The sequence below is a fragment of the Hetaerina americana genome, unplaced genomic scaffold (genome assembly GCF_022747635.1).
Source record: "Hetaerina americana unplaced genomic scaffold, ioHetAmer1.1.p SCAF_3, whole genome shotgun sequence".
Taxonomy (NCBI): Eukaryota; Metazoa; Arthropoda; class Insecta; order Odonata; family Calopterygidae; genus Hetaerina; species Hetaerina americana.
The window spans coordinates 25,121,506-25,144,214 of record NW_027286874.1 but is presented as its reverse complement, the minus strand read 5'-3'; the positions used below and the strand labels follow the sequence as shown (position 1 = coordinate 25,144,214).

General features: G+C 37.3%; 1 protein-coding gene across 1 annotated transcript in view; it reads right to left on the bottom strand.

Moving 5' to 3' along the window:
- The window catches only part of LOC139689965 (discoidin domain-containing receptor 2-like), a 654,793-nt gene that overhangs the window by 88,406 nt on the left and 543,678 nt on the right, over nucleotides 1–22,709 (bottom strand). The window lies entirely within an intron of this gene.

Here is a 22,709-nt window from a genome sequence, read left to right as displayed (position 1 = left end):
ATGTTGTACTCGGGATTGATGTGACCAATTTTTTCATTTTTTACTAGAGTGGACCGCAGTAACAATTTTATCATCAATTTTCTAGAATTAGAAACTACTTAAATACTTTAAATTTGACTTCTGCAAATAGAAATGAACGTCCATGTGCTCCACATTAATCCTCTGATTAATTTTTGTATGGTTTTTTTAACTAATGAAAATTTCTGTGCACTGAAGATATATAATGCAACTTGAGTTTTGTCTGACTGTGATATGCAGGCGCATGAAAATGAAAAAAAGTTTATCCATAGCTTTGTTCACCGACTAATTATTAGGAAACAGCAAAATAGTAAAATGCAATGTTAGGAGTTCATTAGCGTTAAAATGTGTACACGTTATCATAAATTGGCTTCCTAAAATCTTAGATGGAACTGGTAGTATAAGTGTTTAAAACATTAAAATACACGATATTATTGGTAAGAAATAGCGCATGAAGATGAGGTAGAGTGCATTATGCAGGAAATTTATTTAGATTAGATATTTAGAAGCATTCGCACGTGTATTCGGCGATATGAAATGGCTTTAAAAGTGGAAACAAAATTTTAGTCTGATGATGGAACATTCACGTGAAAATGTATGCGTTTTTCACTCCCTTCATGTTGGAGGGCGTTTACATGCATTACGTATTTAAATTTGGTTTTTGTAAACCCCCCTCAATAAAAATGGGAAATAGTGAGGGACATCGAAAGAATTTGAAAATGCTGTAAATTGAAAAAGTTCAATTCTATTTAATACGATGCACAATGATATTTTTCACTTAATTTAAGATGGATAAAACATTACTTGAATTTATGACGGAGGAAGATCAGTTTTTGAAATATGGAGAATCAATGCTGGGAGCTCAAGCGAGATTCCTTAATTTATTTCAAAAGAAATTTATTTAATTTATTGAGTCATCACACATTTAATTTGGCAAACGGGACCAGCATAAATCATCGATTACATCGACGCATTAAACTGAGATTTCATTTGTCTAACATTTGAATAAACTCGTGACCAAAATATCGAAGGACGCATTTGCATATCATTTTTACATTCCATGGAACGTTTTTTTAGAAACAGAAATAGGGTTTATAAAATTACCATTTTTACCTTATTTGCTACTACCACCGCCGGCATCGTGGAATGGAAAGTCATTCCCGACGTCGCGGGTGCGTCGTAGAAAGCCCTGAGGAGCGTCGCTCACCCGTTGCCCTTTTCAGTTACGGTGTAAAAAAAGGTAGAAATATTAAAAATGAAAGTTTGAAGAATGTAAGTTATTTGATAATCAGAAGCAAATCGACTGAATGGAAGTTTCCTTTGAAAGATAAATAAGTACACAACTTTTGTGGAACTCGGCCTCATATTCTTTGCGTTTTTGTAGGCTCTGATTGTTGTCATTCATTTTCATTGACATATTGTATTCTTCACCTTAGTCCTCCTTTATCGGTGTATTTAATGATATATTTGCACTCATCTAATTATTTTTTTATGATGGCGATTTTTTCTTCAAAAATTATCTCATAAAGACAATTCGAAAACAATTTATGGTTTCATTGGTACCTTCCCGAAATAAATATTTAGTAACTATAACAAGTATTACTATATACATAGAATTGTTTCGCAAAAATATTGTATGTGACTCAAAACATTGTCTGTTCCGAACAGAAAAATTTTAAAGGAGAGTGAATTTAATTTTGGGACTTGAAAAAGTTTGAATGGTACACTTAAATAGTGGTTTATTTATTTGTACAATAAATTATTTACCTACTTTTTATCCTTTTAAGTCATTCCTCAAAAAAAGGTCTAGAAACGTTTTCTGTAAATTGCATGGCGTGGAACATCCAATGCGACAGCGACAAGAAGCCATTATTTGTTCATCGCGCGAGGCTAGGAAGAATCTCATGGCTTAATCCCTGCGTGGGTTTCGATTGATCTGAGTTTTGTACGGATTAGTTGGGTAGGCAACGGCAGGGATCGATGATCCCCGAGTTCAGAAAAGAACCATTTTTTACGGGATACAACTCGTGGGAGAGTCGAGTAGCATGACTGAAGTCGAAAGAGAATTCAATTAGGTCGCAGACGTGTTTGGGCTAATTTGAAAACACCTGCAATGTAATCAAGCCAATCCGTTTACCCAATAGCTGACCTTTACTGCCAGGAATCCCAGAGGAATACATCCGGGGGCTTAATATCGGAAATTCAGTTTTGACTCTAGTACTCCACACGGAATTTATGAGAAAGGTTATAGTTAGGAGTAAGATATTTAACTATGCCTAAAATAGCATGGTCTAAATGAATGGAGTTGAAGAGTCCTGGCCACATAGTCGGGAGACACGTTTTCAATCTGCACTGACGTTACTTCCATTTATGCTGCTTTTATAAATATTTCTCTGAAATTAAAATGTAATAAGAGGACAATTTATTTCATAACTAATATTAGGGTAATCTACCAACATTCTTCTGTAATATTTTTAATAACTTTGCTGATGAATTAAGTTAGGGCAACGAGGACTTAGGAGTACAAGAAATATTAGTCTTATGGGAAACTACTGTTACTTTCTTTTAACTGTTGCTTAAGTTTCAATTCAGATGTTACCCCAAACATAAAAATGAGTTTTTATTAAAACTTAGTAGCTAAACTCATAATTATAACAGAGTACTTTTTCGAGAATCTAATCGCAATAGATTGTTACTTTGGGTTTTGATACACAAGGTAATCCTTCCCATTTTTACATCGGTGTCTAAAACGTATTGCGTTGATAGATTATCCCACGAATATTGATGTCGAGAGATCACTATCTCTTCCCAATTACGATTGAGTGATTCTTGAAGTTTTGAAATATTGACGGTAATGCTGTCACTATTTAATATTGAAACGCCACCCGATTGGCATGACGCACAACGAAGGCTTTTAATTATCAATTAGAAACAAGTTCACGTTTCGCTTATTTTCAATGAAGACCAAGCGTCGTTTCCAACGTGTGCGAGCAAAACTTGGTGTGGCGATATTTTAATTGGCGTAAGTTGGATATCGGGGAGTTGCCTGTACACTCGGCGAGTTCGGCGAAGGATGGAATCGGAGGGAGTAGAACGCGGAACGGAGATACAGTTAACAGCGTCGATCTCCGAGGTAAAAGGCTCCACAGTAGCACGAGCGTTACCTTATAGATTACGAATGCTATCCTAAAGGGGTGGCGCGAAGGTTCAAATAGGGCCCCTCTGATTTGCCTTGGTGTAACGCCGGTCACAATTAGTTTTGACCGGCTTTGAAGGGCAATTCAGCCAGTCGGAGTATTAAATCTCGCTAGATCATCTTAACTCACGGTAACATACTTTTTTTGGCACACGTACTCCTAAATGAAAATATCTCTTTGAATTCTTGGTTACTTTGGTGTTCAATAATAGGATTTCTTTAGAATATTTAAACATTTTCCACTGCGTTACAATTATGTTGAAATGAATGTCGAGTTTACCTCAAGGAGAGGCCGACAGGAAGATAGATCTTCATACATTCTTTACACATTTTCCATTCAAACTGTGCGTAAAATAATTTTGTAAATACGAATAGCTGCTATAACAAAGCAACCTCCATATCCAAACTGCTTATTATGATGTCTAATTCTACGAAAGTTATTCGGTACTAAAATCATTTAGGCTCTTCGTAAGGGAACCGTAGGAAGTGATGAGGGCGAGAGATACTGCGGTACTAATTAAAATATTTTTGTATTTAGGCCATTTTATATGGATTCAGATGGAATGGGGGACCCCTAGCTCCTTTGGCCTCACATTGTATCCCTACTAGTCTTTATTAAAGGAGAAATAGAGAACGCTGATTGCATCATGCGATAAGGAGTTTTCCTTTCCGGGAAGGGAATGAAGTTTTATTTAGTCGTTCTTCTTTGAAGACAGAAACATTCTCAGAAGAGGTTTGAATTTGTAAGGGATGTGGTTATTGAAGTTCGTTCTTGTGGAATGGCATTAGAGGAGATATGCGTTCGTCAAATGGTCGGTTTGACAGTAGAAGACGCCGTGATACTGCGCTAACGTGGTGTCTGGGAAATGATCGAAAAGTACAATTGGCTAAAATTGCCCCTAATTTGGTGATCGGTTAATTCCTGGATTCATACAATATTAAGTAATCAATTCATTGATACAGAGATTTATAAAATATCGTTTATAGGTATGTAAAAGAATATTTCTTATATTTAGTAATCTAATATCGAAGCATGTTATAAAAAGAATATAGACGTTTCAAAGTAATAATTTCTAATTACTTTATGAAAAAGAAATAATTTAAGTTCGATTACGAGTGACAATAACTTATATAAACTCCTGCCGCTGACACAATTCTGTAGTCAAACCAATTAAATTATTACCAAAATTGCTCTAATAATATTTGAAAAAAATAACAGCCGGGGATATTATGCGAATAAAATCACTCAGTCCTGATCACTCTTTGTCGAACAGAATTAAGAAAGAGTTAAGAATCTGAGATACCAATTTGGTCGGAGATTGATCAGGGTTTTGATTAATATTTCTAGATTAAAATCCCAACCTCTCTATTTTTATCCTAATCAATAGGCTCTTAAACAAAACCTCGATTAATTTAACGTTCGATTAAAGATGGCTGTTAGTTGCTAAAAAGATGGGCATGGCAATAACTGTTGTTGCTTATGTCGGGTAACGTTGTGGATACATTTTAGATATCTTTGGATATATTTTGGAGAGTTACATTTGCAAAAGTATGCTGAAATCATTGTCGAGTTTACGTCAAAGATGGATTGACAGGGATATAGGTCTTCATAAATTCTGTACACACTTTTGCATACAACCTGTGCGCAAAAAATTACTGCAAAACTTCTAGTCTGCAGAAATTCGCAATAAACTAATTTTTTCACTTATTCAGATGCTATACTTAATATGACTATTAAAATTACCACCCTCCACTTTGCAGTTACCACCTTATTTGACCTCATAGCGATACGGGATAGAGGATTTATGTAACATAGGCCCAATTGCATGAAATATTGCCCACATATAATGATATTGGCACAAAGTAGGAAAACAATTGGCTATAAAATTATTCATGACAAGGTTAGGGCAAATTTTAAAAGCATAGTTAATTAGCTTCGATTCAACAAAATAAAATTTCCTTCACAATCGCTTGTCATTAATTATCCTTAATTGAAAGGACAGTCAAGCTTTATTTGATTTCAAATTCGCAAAATCGAAGAATGCAACCATGTGAATTAACACAAATTCAGTTCTGGGTAGAAAAATAAAATTAGATCACATGCTAAACTTAAATGCTAATATTATTTTAGGCCAAGTCGCTTTTATTAAACTTCAAATTTATGCGAAAGTAGGATTTAAGGTATAAGCGGTCAATAAACACTTCCAGGAAATTATTTAAAAAAATAAACTAATCATGATATACTAAATCAGAAGTTAATCCTCAACGTGAAAATTATGTTACATTAACTTGTTATTATTTACGTTGTAAATAAAATGCAATGCAGTGTTCATCGTAAATAAAGTGCCGAGGGGAGTTTAATGTTGTCATTCTGAATATGTGGGTGGATACGAGGGCATAATTTCAGAAGCAATTATAAAGGCAATTAAACAGAGATTAGTTTCCATAATTGATATTCTGAAGAAAACAATATTTATTTAACATTTTTATAGTACTACATAATTTATAAAATCTTTCTTGCTATTAAATAAATTTACTTTTAGGGAAAAACTCCAATTGGAAATAAAAGTGGGTGGTGAAATTATTGTCAGGTTTGCAGATGATCAAAGTATGAGTCAGACACTCAAGGTATAGTATTGAGCGATTTACACAAACAGCACGAGAGGTTTGGTACGAGAATTAACCAAAAGAAAACAAAAGTTATAAGATCAGAAGGAGCAAACTAGAGCAGGTTTTTATTTTTGCAGTAGTTTAAGGGTAAAGGACATTGTAGTGTAGCACTTTGAATTTTCGCATGCGCGAAAGAGACACTTGAAATAAGACCGGCATTGATGGTGGATAAACTATTGAAATATTTGAAGAAAAGATTAGTAAAGGTTTTTAATTTGGGCGTAGAGCTTAATGAAGCTGGAGTTACATGTGGCACCTAGCCTTTAAAGCTAGGGAATGAGCGTAGATTGGAGACTTTTTAGGGGTGGGTGTGGCGGAGAATTAAGAAAAGTTTGACAGAGAGGAGGAGATTTTAATTAGGTTTGGCGAATAAAGGAACTTATTTTGCCAATGAAAAAAAGGCAGGGAAAGTAGAAAGGTAGAAAGGTAGAAAGGTAGTGATCTGTTGAGTACCGTAATAGAAAGGAGTACGTTGTGTAATAAAATTATAGATAGAAATAGATACATGGAGGTCTTTATTTGGGCGAAATTGAGATCTAATGGCCCCTACTTCAATTTAACGTCTCGTCGTATACATTATATTAGGCATAAATACATATAGACGGACAGAAATTCATTAATAGCAGGGTAGAGGAAAGAAGGAAGAGTCTAGACAGCATGTAGGCAGGAGAAAAAATGAAGAAAGAAATAATAGGGAAGAGTTAGGGAAAACCTCATGTAATTAAGAGTTAGAATAGGGAAAACCTCATGTACTTAGTAAATACGTAGATTTATTTTTGTAAAGTCACTAGGAATCGTCTAAAATCTGCCTTTTAGGTAGAATACTTTGAACTAAATGAATTATATGTAAATGTGAAGTGAATATTATAACGGGAATTTCTGCAATAATCAGAGATGCATTTGCTTTTGTATTCAAAGAAATACAGGCATGGTTCAATTTACTCGTGGATTTTATTTACTCCTGTTGCACCTAGAAGTATCACTTTCGTGGTTTTTAGAAGTTAATAAAATACATAGTTAGAGCTATAAAGGTATGAATGATATCCTAAAGTGAGATGATTGTATTACCGAAATTATCTAAGCGTATTTTTAAGATCCATCCCTCTGAGATTAGTTTTGCAATAAAGTACTATTTATTGGCCATTTAGTTCTCATGATCAGTATTTCATTGCAAAGGCGTTTATTTTAACCTAATTAACTTAATATACTATTTCTTGTCACTTCACATTTAGAAATAAGTAAATTAACTGAAATGTAAAATTATGACTATTCGAAGGGAATTATTCATTATTACTCGTAGTGTGGGGCATATCAACTTAAAACCAGTGCGGGGATTCCGTGAAAGATATCCCATGCCGTATCACGTCCAACATCCTTCCCTCTTATAGCGTTCCTTTTCAATCAATACTCTATCGTCATCTAAAACCATTGCAATGAACTACTGATATAATTATTATTCGAATATATATATATATATATATATATATATATATATATATATATATATATATATATATATATATATATATATATAAATCAGTTAGGTTTGCTGATGACCAAGCTTTAGTTTGTCAGTCAGCCAAGGGGTTGGAAGCATTGCTGAATGAATTGGAAATTCAGTGCGACAGGTATGGGATGAAAATCGATATTAATAAAACAAAGGTTATGCGATTTTCTAGAAAGAAAAAGGCTAAGCTAAAAATTAAAATAGGAGGGCAAAAACTGGAGCAGGTAGAACATTTTACGTATCTCGGAAGTGTTTTGGACCAACACGGTCAAAGTAGTAAGGACGTAAGGAGAAGAATTGCGCTAGGCCGAGGCTTTCACAAGGAGGAGGGAGTTGATGACGGGGACGTTGAGTATGGATGTTAAGAAAATACTCGTAAAAACTTTGATATGGAGCGTAGCTATGTACGGCGCGGAAACGTGGTCGTTGAAGCAGGAGGATAGACGTAGACTGGAGGCTTTTGAAATGTGGGTGTGGAGAAGAATGGAGAAGGTGAAATGGACAGAGAAGAAAACAAATGAGGAAGTACTTGGTATGGTGAGCGAGGAGAGGGGTTTGTTGGGATAAATCCTATGGAGGCAGGAAAAGTGGATGAAGGGTGCACTGACCGGCAGTGGGATGTTGAAGACTGTGATTGAGGGGAGAATGCTAGGAAAACGAGGAAAGGGAAGGAACAGGATAGGAATGATATATATATATATATATATATATATATATATATATATATATATATATATATATATATATATATATATATATAGGGTGCGGTAAATAACTTCCTATTTTGAAACCATTTTGCGTTTGAAAAAAATAAGTTATGCTGCTGCACCCCTATATATACATTTAGATATATAGTATATTCATATACACTTATGTGCGTATAATTATCTATATATCATGAAGGAAAGTCTCACAATGTGAATAATAATTTCGACGGGGAAGTGAAATAGCGCTAGCGAACAAGAACACAGAGAAATTCGTGCAAATGAAACTCACACACATTTCTAATTTTCGGTGGCCAAACCACCTTCCTCTAGTATTCTCTCCCGCACTAAGCCTCTTTGTTCTAAGCCCAAAGGCGTGTGAAATTCTCACATCAGTTCCTTTCCCTGTGCCGGTTATGGTTTCCCAGGAAGAATTGATGCCTGATAAATCAGACAGCCCAGGTTGAGCTGATGGTGACTAGAGAGAACCCGGGCCGTCGGGTCAGTAGTAAAACGCTGTAACAGTGGACTACCTTGACTCATGTATATATGTATGAAAGCTCATTCAAAATAGGAATGGGCATGGCAGAGCTGAAACCCAGTGCCATGATTTGAGAGAGTAATGATATGAGAAATACAAAGTAAAGGAACGGAACATATTCCCTATTTGTTTCCCCAAGTGTGACTAGAAAAGCTTAGATCGAACATTGCCACTTTATCCCCATACTGGAGGAATCCGACACACTGAAAAACCGATTTTTCAGTCAGAAACACTATTAATTATTCGTGGTTTTGGGAACTCGTTGAAAAAAGAGGCCAATGCGTAATTAGCTGCCGGCATCCTGGAATTTAGCGGGCGATGAGGGTTTGCTCGAGGTTTGATAGGGAGAGACGTGTTAATTAGGCGACGATGGTACGGAGAGAAGAAATATTAGTGGTGGAGGGGACACCGGCAGAGGGCGGGGTGGAGAACAGCTTCAGATTTTAACAATGAAAAAATTAAGCATCGATTCACTCTTCAAAATTTTCTTTTACGTATATATATGATTTATTTTCGCCTTTATCATGCCATTCTTGGAATCGTAAATGCAATTAAATGAACTCCGCGTCGCTCCCCATTGTTCTCTTTATTTTAAAGGCATGCGAAGAATACTTCATTTGTAATGGGAGAAATATTTTTATCGTTCGCTTGCAGGGAGCATCAAATTTGATTAATGAATGGGAATCAGTAAATTGTGCAGCGAGGGTACGGAGCGGAGAAGGGGACCGCAGGCGTACAGCAAAAACATTTCTGGGTGGTCCAATCACTCTTTTTATTGATTGCTCTCCCCTATCGTGCTTTCGGCAAATTAATCTGCGGTGTTGATGTATAATTTTGGAGACTTGTGTGGTCAACCAGAAGTATGGAGAGCGCATTTAAACGATGTGGCTCATTGACGAAGATTATGTTTTATGTCAGATCGTTCTGCGATGCTGCGGGGAGATATTCATTCGACCCCGACTAAAATTAGCGTAATACACGCGAGAGTAGTTGGTGAGGGCCGTGAAGAGCGACAGAAGGGCGTTGGAAGTAAGGCCCTTCAAAACCTTCCTCCATCCCCCGACCAGCCAATTTGAACCCTTCCCTATTCGTACACACTTCCCCTTTTTCGTTGCAGTGACGAGGGAGGTCGGCTACACAAAGGATGTGGGGGATAGGGAGGTTTGTGGTTTGAGGACGCGAGGAATATTTTTGGGCGTTGGACTGCACTGGGCTGGCTGTTCGGGGTTTGAAGGGGGTTGAGAATCGAGAGGGAGGATACTGGATCCGGGGGATGGATCGCGGAATGGGGTGAGGATCAAACAATATGTAGTTTGTGAGCAGAGGGGCCCGAGGGCCGCGATGGGGGAGAGATGGTAGAGTGGGGAGTGTAGACTGAAGAAACTCGGATCCGAAGCAGGGCGGTAAAGAAGACTAAGAAAACGGAGCTAAGGAAATTATGCTCCCGAGGTTCTGAGACAAAGGCTGAGTTAGCCGAGGGAAAGGGTAGGGGTGGTTCGGGGGCGGCGAAGGTGGAAGGAGTGGAGAGAGGACGGGGAGGTTGAGAGAAGATGATCAGCACCGTATTCTAAACTGAATGAAACTCGAAACGTAACCAAAACCGAGTTAACTTGGACCACTGCGGTAAGAGAATTTCGGGGATAGATGGATAGAGGGCGTGGGATGGGGTGGTGGCTTGGTTTATTGAGGAAGGGGAAGGATCGTGGGAAGGGGAGTTAGTTCCCCCATTATGCGATATGAATTCGTCATTGGGAGATAGAAAAGGGATTCCGTCCCATCTCAAATCCGCCACACAACTTATCCTGCCTTCCACAGCCGGCAGCCCACTCGGCACTCGCAAACACGAGGCCGGCTCGTCAAATACCTCTTCAGCACTTACATAACGCTTAGAGAGAGATTTTGTCACCTTAAGTTTTTTTCATTCTGCACTCTCGCTTGGATTCTATCCAGCATAGTTTGGGCCTTTGTGGAGGTAATACAATCTTTTCTTTATTTCTTCGTCATGCGTTTTTTGGCCTTACTCCTGAATGACATTTTTGTGTCTATCCCTTTATTCTTATACATCTTAAGAATCTAAGATATGTGAGAGTCTTGATTGGTTTTAAGAGGATGAGACGTTAAAAATGAATGGTTGTTGATGTTTTCCAAGGAAATAGTGTAAAAAGACAATAAGTTCAATATTTTTCACTCTGAATTGGTGGAACAGGCCAATACCTTGAGATCTGCTGGCGGTAGTATTTACTTAGGTATTTCGTGGAAACTTTGAAGACTACTAGTTTTGGAACTTTTTAAAGGTCTATATTTATGAATTAATTCTCAATTTCTACTGTCAGGAATGCCGACGGCGGAATTCTTCGTGTGTGCCACGTTCATGAAGAGTTTGCGTTGGGCTCCTAAAAGAAGGGAAGGGATTTCTGGGACAAGAGCGGCAGGTTGGAATATAAGATTTTGGACGGTGTCAAGTGAAAGACGGGGAAGGAAACTTAAGAGAAATAAAGAAGGCCAGGGGATTCGTAATTATCTTAATTTTACCGGAAGAGTGGAAGGGAAAGAGGCGCGGGGGTGGTTGGAAAGGAGGGCGAGGGCGTTGGTGGAGTGGGGGAAATAAAGGAGTTTTGAGGCAGAATCTGGCGGGGAGTTCGTCTGAAACGCAGTCCACGTACGCGAGATTTTCATTCCGAAAAATGTACGGGACCGGCGTGTTAAGTAGGTTTGGAAGTGTTTGGGAGCTGGCGGTATTTCTACGGTAGGAGGCATGAGGAGCAAGTGAGGGGACGATGTAGTTCTTTTTCCTCTCGTCATGGCGGAGGGAAAATGTATTATCATCTCTGTGCACACAATCCTCGTCCTCCCAAAGTTCTCTCCCGTCCTTTGTTAGGCTTCGCCATTAGGTTAATTACTACCATTGCTGCGAGACGTTGGAGCCAACTGTGATTTCTCTGTACGTTTCCTTGACACGGCTGGAGGAAGGCAGTTGGACGGCGGAAAGATAATTTATAATAATCAGCGCTCGAGACTTTGCCGAATGCCTTGACACATACAAATAGAACTTAATGATCTCTAGGTGAAAAATGTTCTCAATAAGACTTAATTCGAATGGCGGGAATCTCTTACTCATTCCTAATTACTCGATCATAGCGGTGGTATTGTGATTTGAGCTACCGTCAGAAGATGAGGTATTTACGAGGACTCCTCGCTAATCAGCGATCGTACTTATTTATTCGCATAAGTTATTATGCAAACATTAAATTTTTAATATTGTTTGCGTAATATCTAATGTATGTATCTTACAATTCTCATTGATTTGGCTACACTATTCCGTCAACGGTTACAAGTTGAAACATGTTCAGTTCTCCTTTTCCTACTTCTATTACTGAAAAACTTAAAACGAAAGCTTTTCTTTACACTAGCGACGAAGGAAAAATTCCCTGGGCTCTAAGTCATAAAGGGAGGATGAGAAATGCAATTTACGTCGATTTCCGCGCGATAATGCCGCACGATTTCGCGGACCCTACTGTGCACAAGTATGTCTCGTGCAATTTTTTTGGTTGCCAAAGTGTTGGTGACACCCATTAAAATTTCTCATATTTCTGATGACACTCTTGTCATTCGACGATCTTCTCACAGCAGGGTTCGTATTTATTGCCGTCAGATCAGTGACTGGAGCTCCGGGTTCACTTTCTTTTGAAATTGAATGTTTCCCATCTTTTAGCATTTGAAACCATGCTTTAGTCCTGTTCTCGGGAAGATCAGACTCTACATACCTGTAAGCATCATATATATATATATATATATATATATATATATATATATATATATATATATATATATACATACATATATATATATATATATATATATATATACACACACACACCTTGACTGGCAATTAGTTTTGCCGAAAGCGAATTTGCAAAGCAGCATTACATGTTTCCTCCATCATTGCCATAAACGAGATGAACGTGTATCAACGTATAACGACTGCCGCTGACTCAATGAAACATTGTCGAGAAACAAACACGCATGCATTTCACATTAAGGTTTCTAAATATAGATTTAATTTTGTGCACAATATCCAGGGAAATAAAAATTTATAATCAATATTTATGGATCATGTCTTATATTTTACAATTATGTCTAAACTAAGAAAATTTGCCTGTTTGAACTCATATGCTCATAATTAAGTATCTGTAAGTCACAAGTTATATGCTCCAAATAATAACGTACTAACGTTGTGACAGAGCTTGGTGTCGATGTTGAGCAAAAAGAATCGGAAGAGTGATGGCATGACTGGTTAAAAGTAACCGCATTGCATTTCACAACTACTTTTAATTAAATTTGTAATATCTTGTGTTATATTTTAAGAATTGATTTTTGTCTTTTTCGTTTAAATCCTAATTTCGAAGTACATCTGATTTATGGTTACGTTCCAGTGACCTTTATGTTTTATCCCGTTATATCCAGTTACAATTTATGCTTAGAAGGATTTTTTGTTTGAATTTAATCTGCCAAAATGAATATCGCGGTTGAAAAATAGATGGCGCATCAGCCACCTTCTCTTAAGGTAACTAAGCGTCTGCAACATATTTGACCTTCGCGTTAAAAGTCTCATTTCATAAGTGGTTTTCTTAATCATGCGATGATAATTTTGATGGAGATAGTACGAGGGTCATCCGGAAATTAGTACCCGTTCGTGCCGCATGAAGTGCTGACGACGCGAGTAGCCGCTGGACGAGGTCAGATAGCTTCAGTGGCTTGTCTGCCTTCTCTGAGCCAAGTTGCGTGACGCTAGCATTGCCTGTGTTGTTTCTGTGATTGTTTACAATGTTTAAAAAAATTGAGAACGCCGCCAGTTGTGAAGTGAGGGCAGTGATTAAATTCCTCAATGCAAGAAACGTTCGCCCATGTGATATTCATCGCCAATTAAAGGAGGTGTATGGAGACAATGTAATGGACGAGTCGTCTGTTCGGCGGTGGTGTCGCAACTTCAACATGGGGAGGGGGAACACACACGACGATGAGCGTTCGGGGAGACCGTCTGTCATTACAGACCAACTGGTGAGCTCAGTTGACGAATTCGTGAGGAACGATCGGCGCGTCACAATTGATGACATCTGTGAGCATTTTCCCAATGTTTCTCGAACAATTGTTCATGAAATTGTTAAACACCATCTGCATTATGCAAAAATTTGTGCAAGATGGGTCCCTCGCGTATCTCAATGAGCTGGCGGCGAAGGACTATGCAGCAGGAATACAGAAACTTGTCACACGTTATGACAAATGCCTTAATTTGCTTGGAGATTATGTTGAGAAGTAGTTTAAAGTATCCTCTTTCAAATAAAATTTTTTATGTTTGTTAATATTTACTTTTGTGTCTTTATTTCACGAACGGGTACTACTTTCCGGATGACCCTCGTAGAAGCTCTTCCAGCTTTGAATGTAGTGAATCAATACTTGTTAAATACTTTACAGAGTCAATACTCCGTCAACAGGTTCCAGGTTAAATAAATGTTCTTAGAAGCCAGTGCGGACACCCTTCTCATTCAGTGTTCCCTTGGAGCGACATTTTATTGCATGTAATGAAGTTCATGGACCCAATAGGGCTACATTATCGAATCAGAATATTTCTGGAATTTGAATTATGATTTTTTTTAAAGTAGCTGTGTTTAGCGATACCTGTGCTTGTTTTTGATTAGACAATAATTTGCCTAATGGGTATACATTCCTTTTCACAAGCGTACATTTAGGTGGATACATTACAATATAATTTAATTAACCAGAAAAATCACATGAAATTGAAGATTATGTTTACACAAAACCAATGACGTAGACACCTGAAGATTCATGGTATGTATCCTTAGAATAAAGTTATTTGCCTCGGAAGCATAAATAAATAAAAAAATCAAGGATTTTACGAAGAGTCTAGTATTTGACGGAAGATACCATTACTAATGACTGTTTAAGAAATAATATTGTGGTCATTTTATTTTGCGAAGCTGGGCCTTTCAGATACATAATTACCTTATCAATCAAATTAATATTCTTTACAGGGGTAATTTTTGGAGCATCTATATGAAATAATAAATTTTTAGCTTATTCGTTTAAAATTATTTTGTTCATGTATCATCAAAAGCAATTGCAAGCACAGAAGCATAAACATTGATATTGAAGTAACATTGTGCAAATATTACGGATTAACATTTTTATGCAATGGTAATTGTTCTGAATGTTTTCTAGAACCTATTTTGTGATTTTAATTAGTTTTGACTTCTTTTAAGTAATTTTTAATGAGCCCAATCAAAAATGGTCGTTAATCTTATATTTATAATCACCGGAACGGGAACATGCTAATTAATTAGTTAGCAACATTTTTAGTACTACAGGATACTGGCCTAATGTCAAACCTAGAGTCCTTGACAGTAAAAATTTTCAATCGGTGGAATGGGGCTGGGTAAATTATAACTGACCATTGTTATTACGCTAATTAATTAGGTAGAACATTGCTCTACGATTTTACCAGTTGAGCTCTCCATAATTTTATATTCATGATTTCGGATGTCCGTGAGGATTAGCTTTTGCTAATTGTAAAATTAAATTGGTATTATTTGATGCTCCATTTATGTGTGCTATAATACCTTGTGGAATCACAATAATTCATTTTAAGATATATACAATTGAAACTGAATATACTTCGTACACAAATAATGAGAATTCTGCTTCAGGTATGAATCATATGGCAAGGGATGTCCTAGATATTGTCGCGTATCATCACGCACTTATTTACAGTATTTTATTTAGGATAGTTTGTATTGTTCTCTGGATTTAATTAATTGAGATAAACGAACCTCATAACCATGAACGTTTAATTGAATGGCAAATAAAGTAGCAGTTTCAATCATCGCAATATGGAAACTGCGGTTTTACCCTTAATGAAGGTGGTGTTGACTCGATTACCTGAACGGGTCATAATAAACTTACATAACAGCAGCAGGCATTTTAGGGGTCATATATTTTTCATGAGATAACAAGTGAGATCAGTTACGAAATGATACTGTCGGAATTTAAGCTCCATGGTTTTGGGAAGCCTTTTTACTCATTTTTCTCCGTTCAGCAATATGGAAGCCCATTACTTATTAATCAGAATTATTCATTTCTAAGGAATTAATTATCAACTTATCGGATGGTCGAAACGAGATGCGATGTTAATTGAGGGAAGTTACCGCAGTCGTAATGACTCTCGTAGAATTTAATTAGTAATTATTTAAGGGACCTGATGTTACTTTTTTGCTGGACAGGTATAGAAATGAAAGCTATCGAAGTTCATAGATATATTTTTATGCAAATATGCTGTTTCTTGTATGCGCGGGTATGATTTTGTGCAGGGGTTCGTTCGCTTTTGAGCGTAATCATTTTTCGTGTGCGTTTGGATGTACGATATTCACAAATGAATGACGTTCAACAGATGTAGTAACCCTACACAAAAGGCTCAATGAAGCCTATAGTTTATTCTGTGTAACCATAATTCTTTTGATAATTTTCTAAAAACTATTCTTCGATTTAAATTAGTTTTGACACTTTTACTTGTGTTTTGTTGTTTTTGAAAAAACAATGAAAAAGGGGCAAATGAAGGATTTCGTGCCTTTTGCAAAATTTAATCCGAATCTAACAAGGTAAATGTTAAATCTTGAATATATCGGGTAGACAGGATAAATCCGAGCTAGATGCTATGGAAAAGGGACTTGGGTTTAATCATTTCGGTCGTACCATTTCTACGCGATCCCGTCCTAAAGCCGATACCGATGCTCGAAAAGAGATATAACTGATACCACCACACATATACTAATCTAACCTTCTAAATACCGACTGTATATGTATCTCGTCCTTGGCAGAGGGTCAAGCAAAAGTTTCTGTGAGATGTCAACACATACTCTGTGAAAACTTTTAATTTTAAAAACCGGTTATCTCGTATATCAAGAATCGACAATTATTCCACCCCAAATATGAAACTTCTCTGGCAATGTTCGACACATTTATATTTCGCTCGAAATATAAATCCCATTTGCTCGAACTCACATACATAAATCATAATAAATAAAAACTTATCTCTTCTATCAATCCTTTTGAGATCGTTGAAAGAATCAAGCATTTGAGATACTGGTTAAGTTAAAGTATGGAAATAAAGTTAGATAATTGTTTGCCTTACATGAATTAATTGAATGGAGTTGTCAGGCTGACTTGCAGTTTAAAAGGCAACTAAATTACCAAGGTTGGCGTAATCATTCCAAGAGGAATGAGAAGAGCGACAAATTTTTGGAAACGAAAGCTACACTACGGATCATTTCGGATTTCAAGCTGCAAATATAGGCATGCTGTAAACATACTGTATTTCTCTTGATAATTTTTCTTGATTTCACAATTACCCTCTTAGGTAGAATCCTATCTGTCGAAATGTAAATTAAAAGCAGAAATAGATAATATTAGATGCTAAATCCATTTGATCAATGTATTTGGCCACGGTAAATGATGAAATTGTTGTTTAATATTATCTACCACGTAACTGTTGCCGTCATTTGACGAAAATTTCTATATTTTTGGAAAGCTCGTAGCTGAAATCTAGTAAAACGTTTAAAACTTGAATGAAGCAACATTTCAATGCCACAACTTCAGTGTAAAAATCATTCGCCTTGACCGGGATTCGAACCCGGATCCCTCAATGTCCGGTCGATTGCTTTGTCCAGTTAAGCTATCGAGGCGTTCTCTAAAACTCTGAAATTTTGGTCAAGGCGAATGATTTTTACACTCTGAAATTGTTGCTTTGAAATGCACATTAGCGGATGACTCCGTTAAAAGTTACTCTTGCGGCATCTCCCGCAGTTTCTTTGGAACTTAAAGGTGACATTATGAGATGGTATTTTCCAGCAAATATACCAAGAAAACCTGACCTGAAAAACAAGAAAAATAAAAAAAAGTGAAGTTTGATTCATGGTGATGGTATTGCAGCAGCATTCATCATGTGACTCGAACTGAGATCGCTCGTTCCGTGATGAGTTTACTTTGAAAAGACCGCCACCAGATTCGCTAATTCACTTTTTGATTCATAACTGGATTTTGTAGACCTATTAGTTCCGGCATTATTGAATCCATCTCTAGGCTAAGCAATTAACTTTCCAGATTTTCCCTTATTCCACATCCTTCCGAGTTACAGAGGTGTCCAATCCCCTCGGTGATGAAGTGGTATATTCAGAGTCTATTCCAAATATCTGGGTTTTTATTCCTTGGCTCATCCATTTTGTTTTTGTGTGCCCTTACAGTCTTCGTCTTATCGATCGTTTTTATTTTCTCAAAGTTCGACGGTATGCTGACAATGATTACAGGCGATTCTAAAACATGTCTTATTCCAGAAGCATTCTATAGATAATGAATATTTTTTCCAGCACGCTGAAGTAGGTGGGATGGGGAAACCAGGTAGTGCGAAATGAAGTCTGTTTGATCTAAGAACAACCCTGGTTGATGAAAGCTTTCGGGGGGGGGGGGGGCAGGAAACTAGCAATTTATTTGGAGGAAAATGCAGAGCTTTGGCAGGAGAAAGGTGAAAAGGAAGTTTAGGGCAAAGATAAAGGGTATAAGGGGTCCGCTTAGGAGGAGGGAGAGAAGATTACGTCGTAGGTCGCGTCGGCGAAGTGGACAGGGAACGGCCCATTGACGGAAGAAGAGAAATAAAAGCACCTAGTCCTGAGAGAAATGACGGGAGGAAAGGGTGGGTTGGAAGTGGAATTTTGGGACTAAGATAAAGGGAGGGCAGGGATCGAATGAGTCTGAATGACTTGCACAAGGGCGCAAATAAGTGACGCGAAGAGGTTCTGTTGTGCCTCACGGCTGAGTGTGCTAGGGGAGAATGGAGAAAATGTTTTTCTGAGGATGAGGTGGGAAGGAGGAGTGGTGGCCAAAGGAGCAGCAGACAGATGGGCGAGGCGAGGGAGTGAAAAGTTTTCCTGAACGACGATACGCTTTACCAATCTCATTTTAGCCGCACCATTTTCTGCCCTCTTCCCGTTGTCTTCTCTTATTTATTTCCCCCCCCCCTTTTCCTTGTGGCTCCAGCATTAAAACGCTTCGCTCCACTCCCCTTTGTCATCGGCATCTCACGGAAATTCCCTTGAAACGCTACCCTTCATGTATCCCTATTTTTTTCTTGAATAAATGACGAAATTGGTTTTTAGGGAATGTTAATGCTAGTACTTGAACTAAGGTACTGCCATGTCAATAAACTGCTGACTGTTTCAATAAACCATTATGAATTTTATATTTTCGTGAGATAGACATCGCTTATGCCATTAGTACCTTTTATTCACTCAAGTTATTTACTTTTCTTCGTATTTTGAAAATTATTGTCTTTCGTAAGTTTTTCTATCTATTGATTTGCCTACATTCAGTGAAGGCGAAATGACCTTCGAAACATAAATGGCTCTGAGACGATTTTTTGACTGTGAAGCGATCATTCATTAGAACCACTGAAATATAATTCAGTCATTATTCGTCCCCTGAATACGTTTTAGGAAACACTTGGTAGATCTCTTTAGACTTGCTATTAGCAGTATTTTTCAAATCATCACTTAATGGCGAGAAAAAAACGCTAGCACATCTTGAGAAATGCGTCGTTAAAGATACAGATTATCGCCGTCCACACGACGGACGGATGATGTATAGGGATGTACCCTCATTCCTGTATTCTATGTACTCCTGTACTACCATTTTTCCCGGATTCATTAGCTAGGAAAGCTCAAGGACGCAGTCACTCTCTCAATGAAAAACAGTCACTCCTATTAAAGGATACAAATTTCTTTTTATCGGCTCGCTGTATTCATTACCACAAACTATTGCATTTGGTTTACTTTCATAGTCCACAATATCGTTGCTGAATTCCATAAGAGAATCCTCCAGCGGTCTCCAAATCTATGTCCAACCCTCGCGGTAACATTACTTGGGATCGCAATAAATTCTTTACTCTCTTCTTGCTTCACCTATGTTTCTCCATTTCCAAACTTTGTACTTATTGGCTTATAAAGTATATATGCTCAAAATCAGCGTAAACTTTAGTTGTCCTCCTTAAAACTTATCTTAAGTTTTTAAGAAACTTCTTATTTCCTTGAAATGTGAAGCATGTTTTCTGTGGATGCCTTTCATATTTGTTCCTTACTTCATGTCATGGCACTTTTTTTAAACATTCCTTTCTTTTCAGGAAGTTCTCTCGGGTTTCCCACCGGGTCAGCGTGGTGTGCACCGACGTTTCGACGGCTAACTCTGCCATCGTCTTCAGGGTGAAGACGATGGCAGAGTTAGCCGTCGAAACGTCGGTGCACACCACGCTGACCCGGTGGGAAACCCGAGAGAACTTCCTGAATACAATACGCCGGGAAAAACTGAGATCCTTCATTCCTTTCTTATTGTAAGCATCGTATGCTATCTTTTAAGATTGTATACCTTTATCTGTATTTAACATCTAATACGTTTCTTTCTTTGGTCTGACAGAATCTATCTTTTTTCACCTTTCATTCTCCCGATAACGCATTTGTCACAGGCAATTCCATTGAATTCATAGCCATTCCTTTCAAAATATTATCATTCAAATTTCAAACTCACCATTTCGTTTTCCTTGGTATACGTTTGCCTTTCATGCTGATCCCATTTCACCTCTTCCGCCTGCATTTATTCATACTACTTTCGTTCGCTTTTATGTTTTTTTCAGATTTTCGACTTTTACTGTTGAATCTCTTTGCTCTCTCTACTTCTTTGCTGCTTACTTTCTCCCAAGGTCTGCTTTAGATTGTCCATAAATACAAGTTATCTTCAATTTTATTTACCCAGAGGTCTCAATATGGACACATTTTTTCAGAGGAATCTCTTCAAACACCTCTCAGTCGCTCATGCCTCGTATCACTGTTATTCCTTCACCAGACTTAATGAAACTCAAAAATATCTCTCAGTTTTCTCCATAACTCATATCATTCTCCATAGTTTCAGTCTCGCCATCATAGGCGTAACAAGCTTCAAGGACTCTTCGAATAGTGGCTTGAATGCGAAACAAGGGAAATCTCGGGGACACTAACTTGCATGCCACTTAGCTCCTCAGTGAAATGCAAGCTTGGAGTCTAAAACCGTATTGTCATCATATTCGACAATATGCACTTTTTCACGTACGCACAGGAATCTTCCCGTAGTAAATTCACTCACCAGCTGTTGTCCCTTCCCACACTTATGTCCAGCTATTAAAGGGCCAAACTTTTACGACCTACACCGCCCATCAAAACTTCAATCGTTCGGGGATCTTTGAATCCTAACATTTCATATTATTGTATGCTTGGCAATGCAAAATGCAATGTTATATTTTACCAGCATTCCCAGGACTCAGGCCAAGTGTAGCATTCCCTACTTACGATTGCAATGATGTACCCGTATGTTTCTCTATATTTTCTCCAAGATGCCATTAGTGAAATCAATTTCTGATAATACTCAAGGCCCCCTTTATTTGTTTTCAACAAGCTAGAATCCTGAAGTGACTGCCTTAACAAATTTCACCCTGCCCCATCTGGATGCTCTTGGGTACGTCTTCGATGTATTTCTTTTTCCGAAAACGTCTCATTTATTTATCATTTTAAACGTTTATTATGACTGATAACTTTTGTATGAGTTTTTATATTTCGGCTTTTGGTTCCTTAATTTGGGTTATTCAATATAAGGAATTACAATGATGGTTGGGTAAAGAGACTTTTGAGAGAATCTTGAGGGAGGTAATAAAAGTGAAAGCAGGAGATACGAGAGGCGATGAAATACTGAAAACCGTAATAGAGGGAAAGATCCTGGGAAAAGAATCTAGATGGGGAAACAGTAGGCATTTTGGATGGAATTGAGGCATTTAAAAATTATGTAGAACTAAAGAATGCGTAATTTTAAAATACATTTGGTTTAACGATATTTTTCCTCACATTGCTTGCATTGCCACACAGTGCTTAGGAATACAGTAATGCCGGAGTCTATAAAAAATCTACATTACACGGTAGAATACTGCTGATAATATAAATAGGAGAATATTTTGCGTAGTTTTTTTGTAATTTGGGTACTCAATCAATTTTAAATAATTTAATTTAATGACGTACACTACCGGGTATTCTATTCCGAGCTGATTGTGCCGAGCATTTCTGTTGTTTTTTTGGTCCATTTATTATTTTACGATAGTTTATTCTTTCATTTACTCATTGTAATAATTGAATTAGTTCTTTTAAGTTACCATTTTCAAATGTATCGATATTCAATTTTGCAAACCGAATTTGTGTACCATTTATCTCTCTTAGTGACAAAACTGTATTTAAAAAGGTATTTTTGTGTTGGTGATATGTATAAAGTGGGTAAATGGTTCCGTATTATTTATACAGCATTTCTGTGCAAGTGTAAATGCTTCGAAGTATTTTTGTAGTCATCTGAATCATGCACTCTCTATATGGTTGAAACTTCATCAGTTCATACTAAATTATCATGCCTTCCTGAGGGCAAATTAAGTGAAATTCTCGTCTCCGTTAAATATTCAAATTGGCAAATATTTCCTGGAACAGATTAAACCCGAGTTCGGATAATTTGAAATACTGCAGCTAATCACATCTCATACGTTGAATATGATACATAACGATTCGAGGAGGAGAAAGACTGTAAGGTTTTCAAATTAAAAGAAACCAACCAATTCTCTCAAGGAAGAGAGGTTTCCGCGATGTTCATTATCCGCTTACACGATTATTTCTAGCAATTAAGAGCTCCCATGCATTTCGAACGTGTAACGCGGATTGAAGGTCCTTGAAAGTCAGGCTCAAGCGGTATTTAGTCCTTTATTCAATGGGTTGAAAATTACGAATTTCCTGGATTTATGATAGGCGTTGCAAGTTTTGGCGAAGGAAGTTGAAAAGTCGTTTTGAAAGTTTTCCAAGCAGTCGAATAATCTCCTATCCGTGCATTAGTGAAATGAACTCCTTGTTTTCATGTACTTGAGAAGTTTCTAAATGCTGTATGTAAAATTTGCATTGAAAT